Source organism: Haliotis rufescens, unplaced genomic scaffold (assembly GCF_023055435.1).
Source record: "Haliotis rufescens isolate VD_foot unplaced genomic scaffold, xgHalRufe1.0.p SCAF_60, whole genome shotgun sequence".
Lineage (NCBI taxonomy): Eukaryota > Metazoa > Mollusca > Gastropoda > Lepetellida > Haliotidae > Haliotis > Haliotis rufescens.
Window position 1 is genome coordinate 1,756,620 of NW_025964335.1, and position 15,352 is coordinate 1,771,971.

The following is a 15,352-nucleotide window of genomic DNA, read 5'->3' on the forward strand; positions in this document are numbered from 1 at the left end:
CTGGATCCATTCATGTCATGAACCTTGCAATGACTGTAGGACAACTTACAGGACAATTAGCTATCTCCCTTTTTCTATCTGACAATGTCTATGGTCTTCACAATGCCAATCACAATGGATCAGTCTTTTATGATGACAATACAACATTTGTCTCACATAACAACAGAGCACACTCACAAGACGAATTATGTTACAATTTCAATTCTGATGTAATGTACGGGTTTTTCGTTATAGCTAGTCTAGCAGTACTTGTTTTTTTCATGTTATTTACTCGCACACCAGTTGTTTCAAGAGAAAATAGACATGAACGAAAATCAGCTGAAGGAGAAGAGCATCAGTTCAATGAGCATTACTGACGGTATATATTTATTTATTATAATGATATACACTACGATCTGTGGGACTATGATCTTTGTATATGGCCAATTCTTACCAACATTTGGTATTCACTGCAAATTATATGTAAGTAAAAAACAGATGGCAAATGTATCTATGTCATTTTATGCCTGCATCATAATTGGACGTTTACTTGGTACGCCAGGCAGCCTAATTATATCACAGACTGTTTTGATTAATGTGTGCACAGCTGGTGCCAGTAAGATATCTTTCATGCTTATACATGTATACGTATCGGAAATAGATACCACATGGTTGTGGGTAGGGACAAGTATTTTAGCAGTAGTGTGTGCCCCTGTGTTCTCGGCAGTTCAGACATGGGCTCTTGATACCAGTAGGCATAGATCCATACTGTATGGTATATCATCCATAATGGATATGGTAGGATATGCTGTTATGTCTCTTCTGACTAGACAACTCATGTCAAACATCTTTGTACAAATGTTAAACAATGTTATGCTTGCAGTATCATTACTGCAACTGTTATCGATTACGTTATTATATCTGACAGTGTGTCAACAGGTCAAGTCAGGAAATCAAGCCTATTCCTACATTGAGTGAGATGTGCTCATTGTATCCAGTGGCGATTAATGGACAAGGCATATGTCCCCTGAAATCTATGCTTGTCGCCACATCTGATGGTCAAGCTCCGAGACTTTGTCGTTTGCATGTCATCGCATCTCAGTTGCCTGTATCGATGCTCGTTATGTTAGTCCCTGAATTGTGTGGTGCAGACTCGACTGTATACACCCCACTGTGATACAGTTGACATTTGTCTTCAACTGTGGCCAAGTCGTCTGAGGTGCAACAATTCACTGTGCAGATTTGCGTCCCGTCAGAAACCTATGATTGTGGATTCTAATCCTGGTTCTCCCCGATGATGTTTCTTGGTTTGTTAGCACCATACCCGTGCTCGTAGGTTTGATCAAAGTGTTACACGTCTTAGCCATGCATGACTTCGGGCTTTCCTCCCACATTAAGCTGACACACTGTGATATAACTGGAATATTGTTAAAAGCTGCGTGAAGGCCAACTCACTCACTCACGTTAAACAATATTCCAGAAATAACACGGATTATCGGGTAAATATTAGAGGAAATCCGAAGTGATGCAGGATGTAGACGTGTATTCCCTTGGCAATGGCTCCTTCACCAGTTGGTGCTAAATACAATGGTACATAATTTGAACAAATCTGGGTTTTGAGACCATGATAATAGGATCATGGTAAGTCTGAAGGACTTTGACGCATAACTAGTATTGCCTCTAGTTATATTACATTGGTAGACGTTATATATGTTCCAAGGAAACTGCTTTTGTTGACATGTCGTTGTGGGGAGCAAATAAATCAAAGAATCATTCAATTTATTTTTTCTTCAGTATATCAATCACCCACATATGTCATCAAACATGATCTGGAGACTTATTATTTCACTTGATCTTGGAAGTTTGTGAAAAATATTTAAACATCAGACAAGGGAGATATTTCATAACCATTTCAGATTCGGGTCAGAACTGTTCTTCAGCAACTCAGGCTTGTCACAAGAGGCTAATTGGCTCGGGTGGTCAAGCAAACAAACAAAACAATTATCCACTGCCTGTTGCCCGTTGCCAGTGACAAGATTATATATTCTGTGTATATAGTCCGCATAATACTCTCTGTTTTATGCCAAAGTGATTTTGAGCTTAAAATAACTTCAACAGTCTCTGGCGTACAAATACAAATCGTCAAAATATCTTTGAGACACATTCTCGTGATTGTATTTTCCCTTACATTCTAGTTTAGACGTTTGAAGTGGGTTTGGTTTTCCTTCACACCCTTTTTACCTTTACCTCTGCTGGCCTTGCCGAGTTCAAGCCCACAGTATAAGATTTGCAAGGATGTGCTGTTTTCATGAAAATACTACATTCATATGCAAACGACCGACGCATTATCCATAATATGTGTTTGTCCTTACATCATCAGTATAATTAAGCTGAACAAAGACTATTGTCTATTTAAAAAATAAATGTGATACTAGGTGGTCAGTCTGGAATTCCGACTAAACAGGCGATTGTTTGACCGTTGTTAACAATTCTGTTATCCATTTATTTTAATGTTCGCGCCTTTATCACTTTCCTGATGCCATTGCAATCAAATTATTCAAGATCATGGCCTGTATCAAATCCTTCTCAACAAGTCGATGGCATATGATCAATCTCCAGCCACCTCCAGACGGGACTATTTATCCCCAGAGTTAGCTATAAATGCCAATTAACACCCTCACGTCATCGGACCTAACGTATGTACATGCACATGGGTCACTGACATTGCACCACGTTATGTAATGCATAAAACCTGATTGACATTTGTACGGTTCGTCGTGGCGTCAGATCCGATCCCCGCCTCACCAACGACGACGTGAACGTTGAAGATTCGCCGTCCGACTTATGTGTAAACAGTGCGGGTCTCCGGAACATTGGCCATTCGGTTCAGTTTGCCTTGAATCTGTTGGCGGATTATAAACCTGTAGCTTTTGTGTTCATCCGTCCTGAGTTATGACCTCTTGGATATATAATCAGTGAACTAGTATTCAGTGCGTGAAATGTTATTTCCCATCTCCTGTTTCGGTGAATTAATATAATCGACCTTGCATTGTACCAGACTTGTTTAGTGATCTGTATTAATTTCAGTACAGTTAATTTTTTGAAGCGATATATGTGTTGTGCCTTGTTTTTGTATTGGTATTGGAGCTGTGACTGTTTAGTTGCAGTAATATCTGACAAGGGTTTTCTTTGTCTCTTGTTTAATGCCGCACTCAGCAATATTGCAGCTTTATGACAGCGGTCTGTAAATAATCGAGTCTGGATCAGACACTCCAGTGATTGACATCATGAACATCGATCTACGCAATTTGAATACGATGACATGCATCAAGTAAGTCAGCAAGCCTGAGCACCGATTCCGTCAGTTGCCTCTTACGACATCCATGCTTTGCTGAAGACCAATTCTAACCTAGATCTTCATGTTTGTATGACGAAGAACACAAACAGTTTATGTGAATAGAATACACGATTGCTTCTATACTCGCCATATAAACGCCTATTTGCCTCCCGTTTCAGCAGAAAAAGGATAGAAAGTCTTATTTTCAATTTTAAGGTAATTTCGACGATTTTATTGGTTTATTTGCTGACTGTTTAATTTTCAACAAACTTCAAAAAGTGGCGTTTACAAACTATAATCTTCCCCTTTTGACGTTTACACGATTTTGGACCGAAACTACTTTTCATAGGGAATTCCCGAGTGGAACAATTCTTCATTCTCTTCCCTGCTGACCTCGATCGTGAGGATCTGCAATGTCGGACAATAAATTATTTTAACGTTTCTTTTTCAATCAAGATTGCAACACTTATTGATATATTCGCCTAACCCCCTTGATGCCACAGGGACAAATATGCCCATCCTCTTCTACCCTCACTTTGAAGTCGAAAACAATTAAAAATACATGAATACTGTTCAAGGTTTTCAAATCCGTGGCAAATTTACTGTTCTGTGACATCATCCAATCCAATTATAGGCAAAGGAAAATTAATAAAAATGGCTTCTAATAATTAGGAACATCGTAAATCTCACCATTTGTGACACATTACGAAATCACCATTTACGGCGGTATTTAGTGTATGTTTTGAAATCAAAATATTGGATATTTTATTTAAAAATACTGAATTTCAAATATAGCGTATCTGTGATCTCGGGTATATATATATATTTTTCTCAAATTACCAATCACCACTGTGAAACGTCTCCGATAACCTGGTAATGTTTTTGAAAATAGTCAAACACGAACGCCGAAGTAACTTTCCACCACGTGGAACTGTGAGACACGTTCACGTGTGCCGGATATTTCAAAGTCTGCGATATGTAGATACCTGAATTGCTCATACATTTTAGAATCAAATGATAAATGGCCTTTGTCACCAAAAATGCACTTGTTTGAAATGTAAAAAAAGCACAATTCATATGTTTCAGTGTGTAGCATTTTCTCCTATTTTGAGAAATGTAATGGCTCTATATTTTTAGAATATATATGGGAAGAGTATCGTAGCTATTAGGGAATTAGACAATAGATACATTACAATGATTTGGTACATTCAACATAAACTGTTAAACGTTTCCGTCCTGTGTGAGGGCATGACTGACGTAAAATCAAGCACAACGACAACGACAACGTTTTTCATCAGCATTTCTGACTATTTCTCTTGGATACAATTACATGAAAAACATAAAATCAAACAACAAAACGCAAATTGACAAAATGTTTCTGATTACTCACATGGCACATGATCCCTGAATGTACGATCCCTGAATCAACGAAAGTCCCCACGTACAATCCCGCATAAAGAAGTCAGTGGACACACCATTTTGTAAATGTCGATAAACGGTTGTGATGTCAAACGTCAACATATGTTGTACATATTTGGTAACTTCTTTCAGGTGAAGGTCGGGAGAGAAATGGAAAGTCAATTCTGATGTTAAGTTAATAAAAGTAACTCTCGTTGATTTACAATGAGTTGTGTTTCTTATTTATGGAATTGGAACTACAATGCTTTGCGTAACTGTGACGAATATATCAGCTGGTGGGTCACTGCATCCCAATGTAAGGGGTAACGTAATCGTCTAAAATGTGCGTCACAGTAAAATTGGCATCCCTTAAACCTCAAAACACGAACTAATAAGAAGTGACTCTCACATTGTGGTGGTTTACTGGAGTATGGAAGCTTTGAACGCAAGCTCCGGCGTTTACACGATTTTAACTTGCACGGCATACTTTATATGAATAATATGTATTCTACAGACAGAAATCATCTGATATTTATAGGAGAATCTTCCCTACATGGTACACATCTTTCTTCTAAAGAACATGTAACTTATATACGTGTATGTGATATATCTCGCAGAAGAACAGGGTCCGCCCGATGACTGACTCGCCGGTCGACAGTGACGAAGCGGTTGTAAAATCTCCAAACATTTGGGAAGGCTACAGGGCGACAGTCGAGATATATAGAAAAAACAACGTATGTTTAACATTGAACGGGGTGACAGGCCACTGCAGCTTTATATTCCAATCCTCTTTTCAGTAATTGTTCAGAAAGGAGGCATGTGTACCTCAAGTTTATATTTTTCACCGATCTACACAGGGACGTTAAGGAGGTTTCACAGAAATAGTATTAGGGCTACTTTAAATGTGGGGTAGCCTGTTGGTTGAAGCGTTCGCTCGTCACGCCTAAGGCCGGGGTTTAATTCCCCATATGGGTAGAATGTGTGAAGCCCATTTCTGGTGTCCCCGACGTGATTATGTAGAACAATAATGATCAGTGCATCATAAGTTGTATTATTTACTGATGTGCATGATCTGTGTAGCATCCGTTGTATTAGTTTTAGATGTACATTTTCAGTGTATCATAGTGGAGATTATTTACAGATCTTTTGTGTCTCTTTTCATATCTCAACTTGTAAAAAGTAGACAATCTCCCGTTCGTCTGGGTTCAACTCTGTCTGATCATTACAACCAGGATCACGGTATCCCTCAAGTCAGTATTCTTTCTGGCACTTTATTCCATATTACAATCAATGACATATATGCCGTTTTATTTGACACAACCTAAGGATAACATTTTGTGGATTTAACTGCAGGTAAAGATGGGCACATATTTCAAAGACATCAGCACTTAAGTTGTTCAGAAATGCTCACACGATAGTGGATGTATATTTTCGAAAAACAAGACAAACTTTATTCAAACTGTTGTTGGAAACATAACTCGCCAAAAGATATGTTCAGACAACTTCTGGAGGCACTAGGAGCAGTGGGGTATCCTAGTGGTTAAAGCGTTTCCTCGTCCCCCTACATGGGTACAATGTGTGAAGCCCATTTCTGGTGACCCCGCCGTGATGTTGCTAGAATATTGCAAAAGGTGATGTAAAACCATGCACGCTCATTCTAGAGTCACTACAAGTAGGAAAAGGCACGTGGTCATTTCACCTTTATTGATCCAGTTGTTTCTGAGGACATGGTATGCGAGGATATGCAGTCGATCGAATTGAGGAGGATGATCAAAGGGCAAATGTCAAATCACGATGACAAAGGCACACTACTAACTACACGAAAAAACACATTTCAATGGTTGAGTAATACGAATAAGAGGTTTCAGATTTATGTATGGTCGCAGGGCAAAGCTCATAAAAGGTATAGTCTATAACAAATATAATTTGAATGAATTTCCTATTTGTTCTCGTCACTATATGGTTGAGATATTGATTGGGAGATGTTGAATTTTAACTCACTAAGACATTGAATGTTTTTCTCCATAAATTAAACAGAAACAAAACGGAATTGGAGACCACTATAGTCTTCATGCATAGTTAAGCGAAGGAGAGGATGTACCTTTTTAGACAAATGTTTTTTTCTCAGTTTCAAATTCCAATGTGCTTTGCGACTTTACTGATTTTGTTCCGCATTCTGCCAAAAAGGTGATTCAGAATACAACGTGATCAATTGCATCCTGAACCTAGAATATTCCACCCAGCATTCCAGAGTGACACCATGTCTGTCTCTAAACAGTGAGATTTCACAAAGCCAGAGAATTTTAAGGGAAGTTACCGACAATAGTTGATAAGCAGTTTGTGCGTGCTAAGGCTATCGGTTAATTTTTTTTATTTAGTTATCAAATACTCAAAAATACCCACAAATCTGAAGACAACTTATTTGATTTCCTGAACAGAACCATGTTATGAAATGCATTTAAGGTATTACAATATTCACATTGTAGATTAGTTATAGGTCCGCATGACTTTAACTCATATTACACCTTTTTGTACTAAAATTGATACAAGCTGTTGATGTATTTCGCACATTATGCAATGGTTATTAAACAGCGCGAGACAGCTGAAGCAGATGACAGCAGCATATATGTAATGAATTAATCTTAAACAGGACAGGATGGAAGGTTCTACAAAAGTATGTGCTCGAATAGCGTGTTGTGTGTTTCATATGGTGACATTCCCTTGCATATTTACCCATGTCAGCAGGAGTTTCGATATTTTCAACACCTTATAAAAGCAGTCATCATGTTATCACCTGTGGTATTTTGTGATATTTGCTCAAAGAGTGAAAATTCCGTGATGATTTGCTAAAGCTGATATATAATTATACATGCCCGGTATTACATGGGTACCGGAAAAAAACCATGATATGAGATACTAATGAATGCCTATCACAATACGTTTGGAATATACCGGTATATTGCGGTTTTCAAAATCATGACTATATTCATGTTGTCAGCCAAGTTTACACAAGTCTAATCGAAATTGTGAAATTAGCAACTGATTCCTATAATCGAAAAAGCGAAACTTTTTATCGACCAGTTTTGCGAATATAATATGTATATTACACATTATTTGTGACCGTAGCAGCATCTAACAAAAATGTGATATTTTACAATATAATTTAAAAAAAATTAAAATGTGAGACTCAGAACTTCCGTCATCTCTCCTAAGTAATGAGTGAGTGAATGGGTGAGTCAGTCGGTTGGGTTTAACGCCCCACTGAATATTATTCAAGTTACACTACAACGTGTCAACGTTGGAGCCCTCAGTAATGTCAGTTGTGTAGTGAGTGAGTGAGGTAGTTGATATTTAAGGTCGCATCTACAGTATTTCAGCCATATCGAGAGGAGAAGTTATACATTATTAATACATATAATTAGACTAAAGAAAAACCTGTCATGTATATAAAAACCACGTTCTAATGTGTCTCCAGTTACGACCATATCCTTTTATGTCCTGTTTGGTAGAGGTTCATTGTCAGAATAGGTTTCCCGAAAATCCCATGTTTGCCGTTTGAATCGACTAAATTTGGGATAGGACGGTAAGAATCTGCGGTTCGACTGATCATGTGCCGTGACACCAACACGGTTATTTGGAGCATAAAGATAGAATAAAGGTTAGCATATGCCATGTTGAACCAATGGAGTGAACAGGAACATACATAAGTTTATACTTTCTTTCTTTTACAGCAAAGATTGTCCTCTCCGGGGAGCTGAGTAAGCAGCTTCCTGCATCCATTCACATAATCAACCTAGCTGTGTCTGCAGGATCCGTTACAGGGCCATTGGTTATTTCCCCATTTCTATCTGATAATGTTGCACATGGTAACAGCACTGAGCAGGCCTTTCAAAATGACACTATCACATTTTTAACACAACACAGTACTGCACAGTTAGGAGAAGACATATGTTACAATTTCAAATCTGAATTGCTGTTTGGGTTTATCATTACAGCGAGTCTGGGGGTGGTGGTGTTTTCAGGTTATTTACTAGCACAACGTCTATTTCGAGAGGAAATAAACACGAACCAACAAAAGGAGACAACAGGGTCCACAATCAATATTATTGACGGCGTATTTTTAATCCTTATGATAATATATACCACAATCTGTGGGCCTATGCTTTTTGTATATGGTCAGTTCTTACCAACATTTGGCATTCAATGCAAACTATATGCAGACACGAAACAGATGACAAAAATATCATTGTCATTTTACATATGTATTATGTTCGGACGTTTGTTTGGTACACTTGGTAGCTTTGTGATTAAACAAACTGTTCTGATTAATGTCTGCACAGCTAGTGCCATAATGACATCTGTCATGCTTATATACGTATCGGAAATAGATTTCATATGGATGTGGATAGGGACAAGTATTTTAGCAGGTGTGTGTTCCACCTTGTTCTCGGCAATGAACACTTGGGCCCTCGATGTCAATAAGCATAGATCAATATTGTACGGCGTATCATCCATAGCGGATATGGCAGGGTATTCTGTAATGTCTCTTCTGACTGGACAATTGATGGCATGCCTCTGTGTACAAATCTTAAACTATATTAAGGTTTCTGTTTTATTGTTGCAACTGGTATTAACAATGTTCTTATATCTGACTGTCATTGTAAGTAAACATGTAACCTCGAGGAATCAAGGTTACTCGTATATTGAGTGAGTGGTTTCATATCACTTCAAACAGTACTTTCGAGTGTTGAAATAAAAAGTGCTATGATGTTGAAGTATACGCCGCCGCCCACGGATCCTGTCATTACCCTACGGGGACAATCCCCGATATGCCAATATCCCACCCTACAATAACCTACACCTAATTATTTTAATCGGGTAGGTTGTTCAGGAGAGTGGAAACAATTACTTTAATCACATTGGCTGTGTAGGATTGTTGTGTGTTTAACACTTTAGTGATGGTTGTTACGTGTTATGAGAGTGGATAAATTGCTTTGCTTCTACTTCAGTGACATGTGTAACACTTTAGGGTCATGTGATGCAGGATGTTCTTCTTATAATTCAACACACTTAATCGATTGAAATGGATTTTAATTAAACTGGGGAACAGAGATCATAGATATAACAAATGTTATATTTGGGATTACACTTTCAAAGTACAAATTCTAGAACTATTTAGGAGTTGAGTTCACTCCGGAATTCGAACCCACGATCTCGGAGTGAGGCACCTAATTGCCAGAACACTAATTTAGCGATCTAACCCACTCAGCCACCTAGGTAACTTTATGTACCCATCTGATAAGTGTAAATTGACACGATTCCCTTGGGATTACATTTTCTAAGTACAAATAATAGTACTATTTAGGGGTTGAGTTCACTCCCGGATTCGAACCCACGAGGATATTGGAAATAGAATATACGCTGCCATGTTGTCTGACTGTAGATAGGATTTGTGATCTTAACAATCTCCAGGTGTGACCATGTTACAGGATCTGATAAGGGTTTGTGATTCTAACAATTGTCCATTGAGCTTGCTGAGTATTGGTGCTTGGGGATACCAAAGGTAACAGTTTGTTTTTAGAGGAAATTGGCAGTGAATGCATAATATCATGTAGATAGGATATCATCAGAATTTTTAATCATTTTCATTATCTGTGGGAAATATTTTCACCTTGATGGAAGGAAGTCACTCAACCAGTTCATGCATCTCGAATAAAACATGTGTTACATTTGTCCACTTTCTGAAACGTCATTGTGTATTCATAGCTTTCGGTCATGGAATTACAACTTTAGTGGAGCCCTATGTGGTTGGTGACGTTGTGTGCCTTTTTCTTGCATGACTCTAATTAACAGGTAATAGAATGTCTTCTTTTTTTGCTATTTATCAAGTACATATTGTCGCATGGCTTGGTCAGGTATATATTTTCTGAACCGTCATTTACATGTGGTCACGACTTCGAGGATCCGTATTGCTTCATATTAATTTGTCCACTAATAGATTTACATTAAAACTATCTCAGTTCGGAATGTTATGAAAACAAGATAATATTTGAATCATTTCAAAGTTGTAGTTTAAACAGCAATTGATTTTAAACAAAAACAACAAGCATGCCAGTAATTGTACATGCTTTTATATATATTTCCGCATATGGACAATTCTCTTCTCAATGTTAAGCATTTTGCCACACTTTTTTCTTGTTTTCGTAATAATTAACAAGAGGACGATTGGTCCGTCGGGGACACATTTAAGAAGGAGATTTTGCCATTGATTAAAAGGGGGTTAGGGAATTAAATATACGCTGCCATGTTGTCTGACTGTAGATATCTGTCATATCTGTGACAGCTTCGAGCTGGTGACATTTGAGTGAACTTGACAAGTGATAATGAATTTTCATGTTAATAGTATTACAGTTTGTCAAATTGTAAATATAATGTTGTTTTGTATATTCAATTTGTGAATGTGGGGAAATATCAGTATGGGGAATTTTTCTAATTGTTAGAGCGGGGAATTGTCCTATGAGGAAATGTCCGTGAGGATAATTGTTCATGTCCATGAGAGTTGTCCTACATGCACATTTGTACATATTCACGGTTATAGATATGTGAAAGGGGGAAATGAGCAGGGGGAAATACTACTAATATAATACAATTATGCCACCATCACATTCACTGACCTAGCGGGGCCATCGTTCATAGACTATATTAGTTGGGACATTGAAACTATATCAGTTGGGACATCGTTTTCAAAACATTACGTTTGATTTCCTTAAAATCAAATAAAATCTGTTTGTATTAATGAAGTGTTTAATTTGAATGCTTTTCTAGGTCACATTAATGCTTATTGTAAAAACAAAACGATTGTGTCTTCATGCAGCTCAAACCATGTTAGGAGACGAGGGATATATCAAAACCCACAGTCGGATAAAGATAGGGAGATATCAAAATCAACGTTGGCTGACGAGTTTGGGAGACATATATTTTATTTCAATCATATAAGATATAAGTTACAGATCCACATGACTGTTTATTAATCAAGAAGTTTTTTCAAATTAACTTTATGCGATTTGACTAATAGATTGTGTTTATTGGAGACTGTTGAATGCATACGCACACTGAACAGATGTCAAAAACAAATCTATATCGAAATAGCTTTCATTGCAGCGTACATCCACACGATGAAAACGTCTACACAGCTATGTGTTCGGATAGGGTTTCTGTGTTTAATAGCCTTGTTGGATGTAAGTATATAATCCTGAGTTGTCTCATTCAAGAATTTCTTCTTTTGTTTACCTTACATTTGACCTTGGACCAGCTCTCTCATACTGAATGCTACTCAAAGAAGATATAATGAACTCCGATTCTTTCATATTACTATCAGTGATCCGTACACAATCGCAGATTACTATCCTAACCATTCCGTTATATCACGTTAGTTTCACAGTTTGAATTAACTTACAATGTGTTTCTCCACAGGGCATGGTTGATAGTTGTTTGGGACCTGCACTGCGAGATCTACAATGTATCTTTAATGTGACACTACAGAAGGTCAGTCTATTTCATCCAGTCACATCAGCAGGTAGGGTAATAGGGTCCCTACTGTTCTTGAAAATCCCTGGTCGCTTCAACATCTATGGAGTCGCTGCCACTACTATGACCACAACTTGTTGCATCTTAGCTGCTGTGCCCGTCATCTCTTCATTTTGGATGGCACTGGTGTTGTCTGGTGGAGCTGGATTGCTCAATGGAATTGCAATACATGGTAAGTCCAAAACTTAAACGCCGGACAATAATGAGTCTCGAAAATCTGCCGAATTATTTCCTTAAAAGGCAAAATAGTGAAGAAAGTTTTGTGAATAGTTCATTGGAAATCATTGATGACATAAGGTGTTCGAGAAAAGGGCAAGCATGCTCTGCACAACCGGTTGTTCATTAAAAGACAAAGTGCCAGTGAGTAAGGACGTCTGAAAGTTCCATGTAGATGTCATAGTATAGAACAGCATCGCGTGTCATGCTACGTGTGACATGCTACAAGTCACATTTTGTAGATTGCTCTGAATGTCTAACATTTCTGCAATGACTTAACCAGTCTAAGAATAATGGTTACTTACACACTAAAGGAAACAGAGTTATACACTTATAACGATGTTTGAAGGACTTGCTTGCCGTTAAAGGCGACTAAGGGGATCGGGTGGTCAGGCTCGCTGACTTGGTTGATGCATGTCATCGATCCCAATTGCGTGGATTGATGATCTTGATAATCAATCACTGGGTTGTCTGGTCCAGACTCGATTATTTACAGACCGAATATTGCTGAGTGCGGCTTTAAACAAAAACCAACCACCAACACAACCTTGATGTACAAAATATGGACTTCGGGGAATACCAAAATCTGGCCGGGATCATACAGATCCGTCAGATTATTGCCCTATATCGTTAACCAGTTGTGTTTGCAAACTATGGAACTAATGGTGAATAATAGATTAGTTTGTTATTTGGAAACCAATAACCTTCTCACAAATATTCAGTGTGGTTTGAGGAAAAAATAGAAGTACTATTGATCATTAAGTACGGTTAAAAGCCTTTGTTAAAAATGCTATTGTAAATATACAATACGTAGTATCAATTGTCTTTGGTCTTGAGAAAGCATACGATACTACCTGGAAGCATGGCATTTTAAATGATTCTTAAGATTTTGGCTTGAGAGGTCGTTTTCAACAGACAGGCAATTTAAAGTCCGAGTGGGTACATTACTGTCTGACCATAATAATCAGGATCAGGGTGTTCCGCAACGCAGTATTTTGTCTGTCACTTTAGTTAGTATTCAAATAAATAAACCAACCAACCAACATTGGTGCTTATGACTTTGTTATTAAGGAACCTAAGGGCCTTGGAAGGTCTGTTTTAATCTTTGGCCATTGGTCATGTGCTGTCCTAAATGCGGTGGTGGTGTCATGAATCCTGAATTGTTTTTATATTGTATTTGATAGCTAGATGCTAAGGACATTAGAGAACATAAGCTAGCATCACATATATGTGTGATTATAGTTGAGCTATGGTCACTAGGATGTTTGTTATCTAGAGTATTCTTTTTTAACTCGCCAACTTTTACTTATTTGATACCTCCTCTGGAACTATTAGGCTTATAGAGCTGAAACTACCAGGCTTATCGATCTGAAACTACCAGGCTTACAGAGCTGAAACTACCAGGCTTATCGATCTGAAACTACCAGACTTATAGAGCTGGAACTACCAGGCTTTTGGAGATGAAACTAAGTCACGCCTCTTTGTGCTTTGTTCCTAAAGGTTAAGTTCAGGTCTGATGGCAGAAACTAATTGTCCACTTAACTTGAGAGAACTTCTTAATAATGTGTCTCGACTCCATGTTGTCAGAATATATTTTGTTTTTTACAGCTACGACTGTCCTCTCCGGGGAGTTGAGTAAAGAACACGCAGGATCCATTCATGTCATGAACCTTGCAATGACTGTAGGACAACTTACAGGACAATTAGCTATCTCCCTTTTTCTATCTGACAATGTCTATGGTCTTCACAATGCCAATCACAATGGATCAGTCTTTTATTATGACAATACAACATTTGTCTCACATAACAACAGAGCACACTCACAAGACGAATTATGTTACAATTTCAATTCTGATGTAATGTACGGGTTTTTCGTAATAGCTAGTCTAGCAGTACTTGTTTTTTCATGTTATTTACTCGCACACCAGTTGTTTCAAGAGAAAATAGACATGAACGAAAATCAGCTGAAGGAGAAGAGCATCAGTTCAATGAGCATTACTGACGGCATATATTTATTTATTATAATGATATACACTACGATCTGTGGGACTATGATCTTTGTATATGGACAATTCTTACCAACATTTGGTATTCACTGCAAATTATATGTAAGTAAAAAACAGATGGCAAATGTATCTATATCATTTTATGCCTGCATCATAATTGGACGCTTGCTTGGTACGCTAAGCAGCCTAATTATATCACAGATTGTCTTGATTAATGTGTGCACAGCTGGTGCCATAATGATATCTGTCATGCTTATATACGTATCGGAAATAGATACCACATGGTTGTGGGTAGGGACAAGCATTTTAGCAGTAGTGTGTGCCCCTGTGTTCTCGGCAGTTCAGACATGGGCTCTTGATACCAGTAGGCATAGATCCATACTGTATGGTATATCATCCATAATGGATATGGTAGGATATGCTGTTATGTCTCTTCTGACTGGACAACTCATGTCATACATCTTTGTACAAATGTTAAACAATGTTATGCTTGCAGTATCATTACTGCAACTGTTATCGATTATGTTATTATATCTGACAGTTTGTAAACAGGTCAAATCAGAGAATCAAGCATATTCCTACATTGAGTGAGATGTGCTCATTGTATCCAGTAGCGATTATTGGGCAAAATATATGTTCCCGGACATCTATTCTTGTCGCCACATCTGTTGGTCAAGCGCTTTGTGGATTGCATGTCATTGCATCTTAATTGCCTGTATCGTGATGTCAATCCCTGAATTTGTGGTGCAGACTTGACTATATACATGTCGCTGTGATAAAGTTGACATTTTACTTCAACTGTGGCCCAGTCGTCTGAGGTACCCCAATC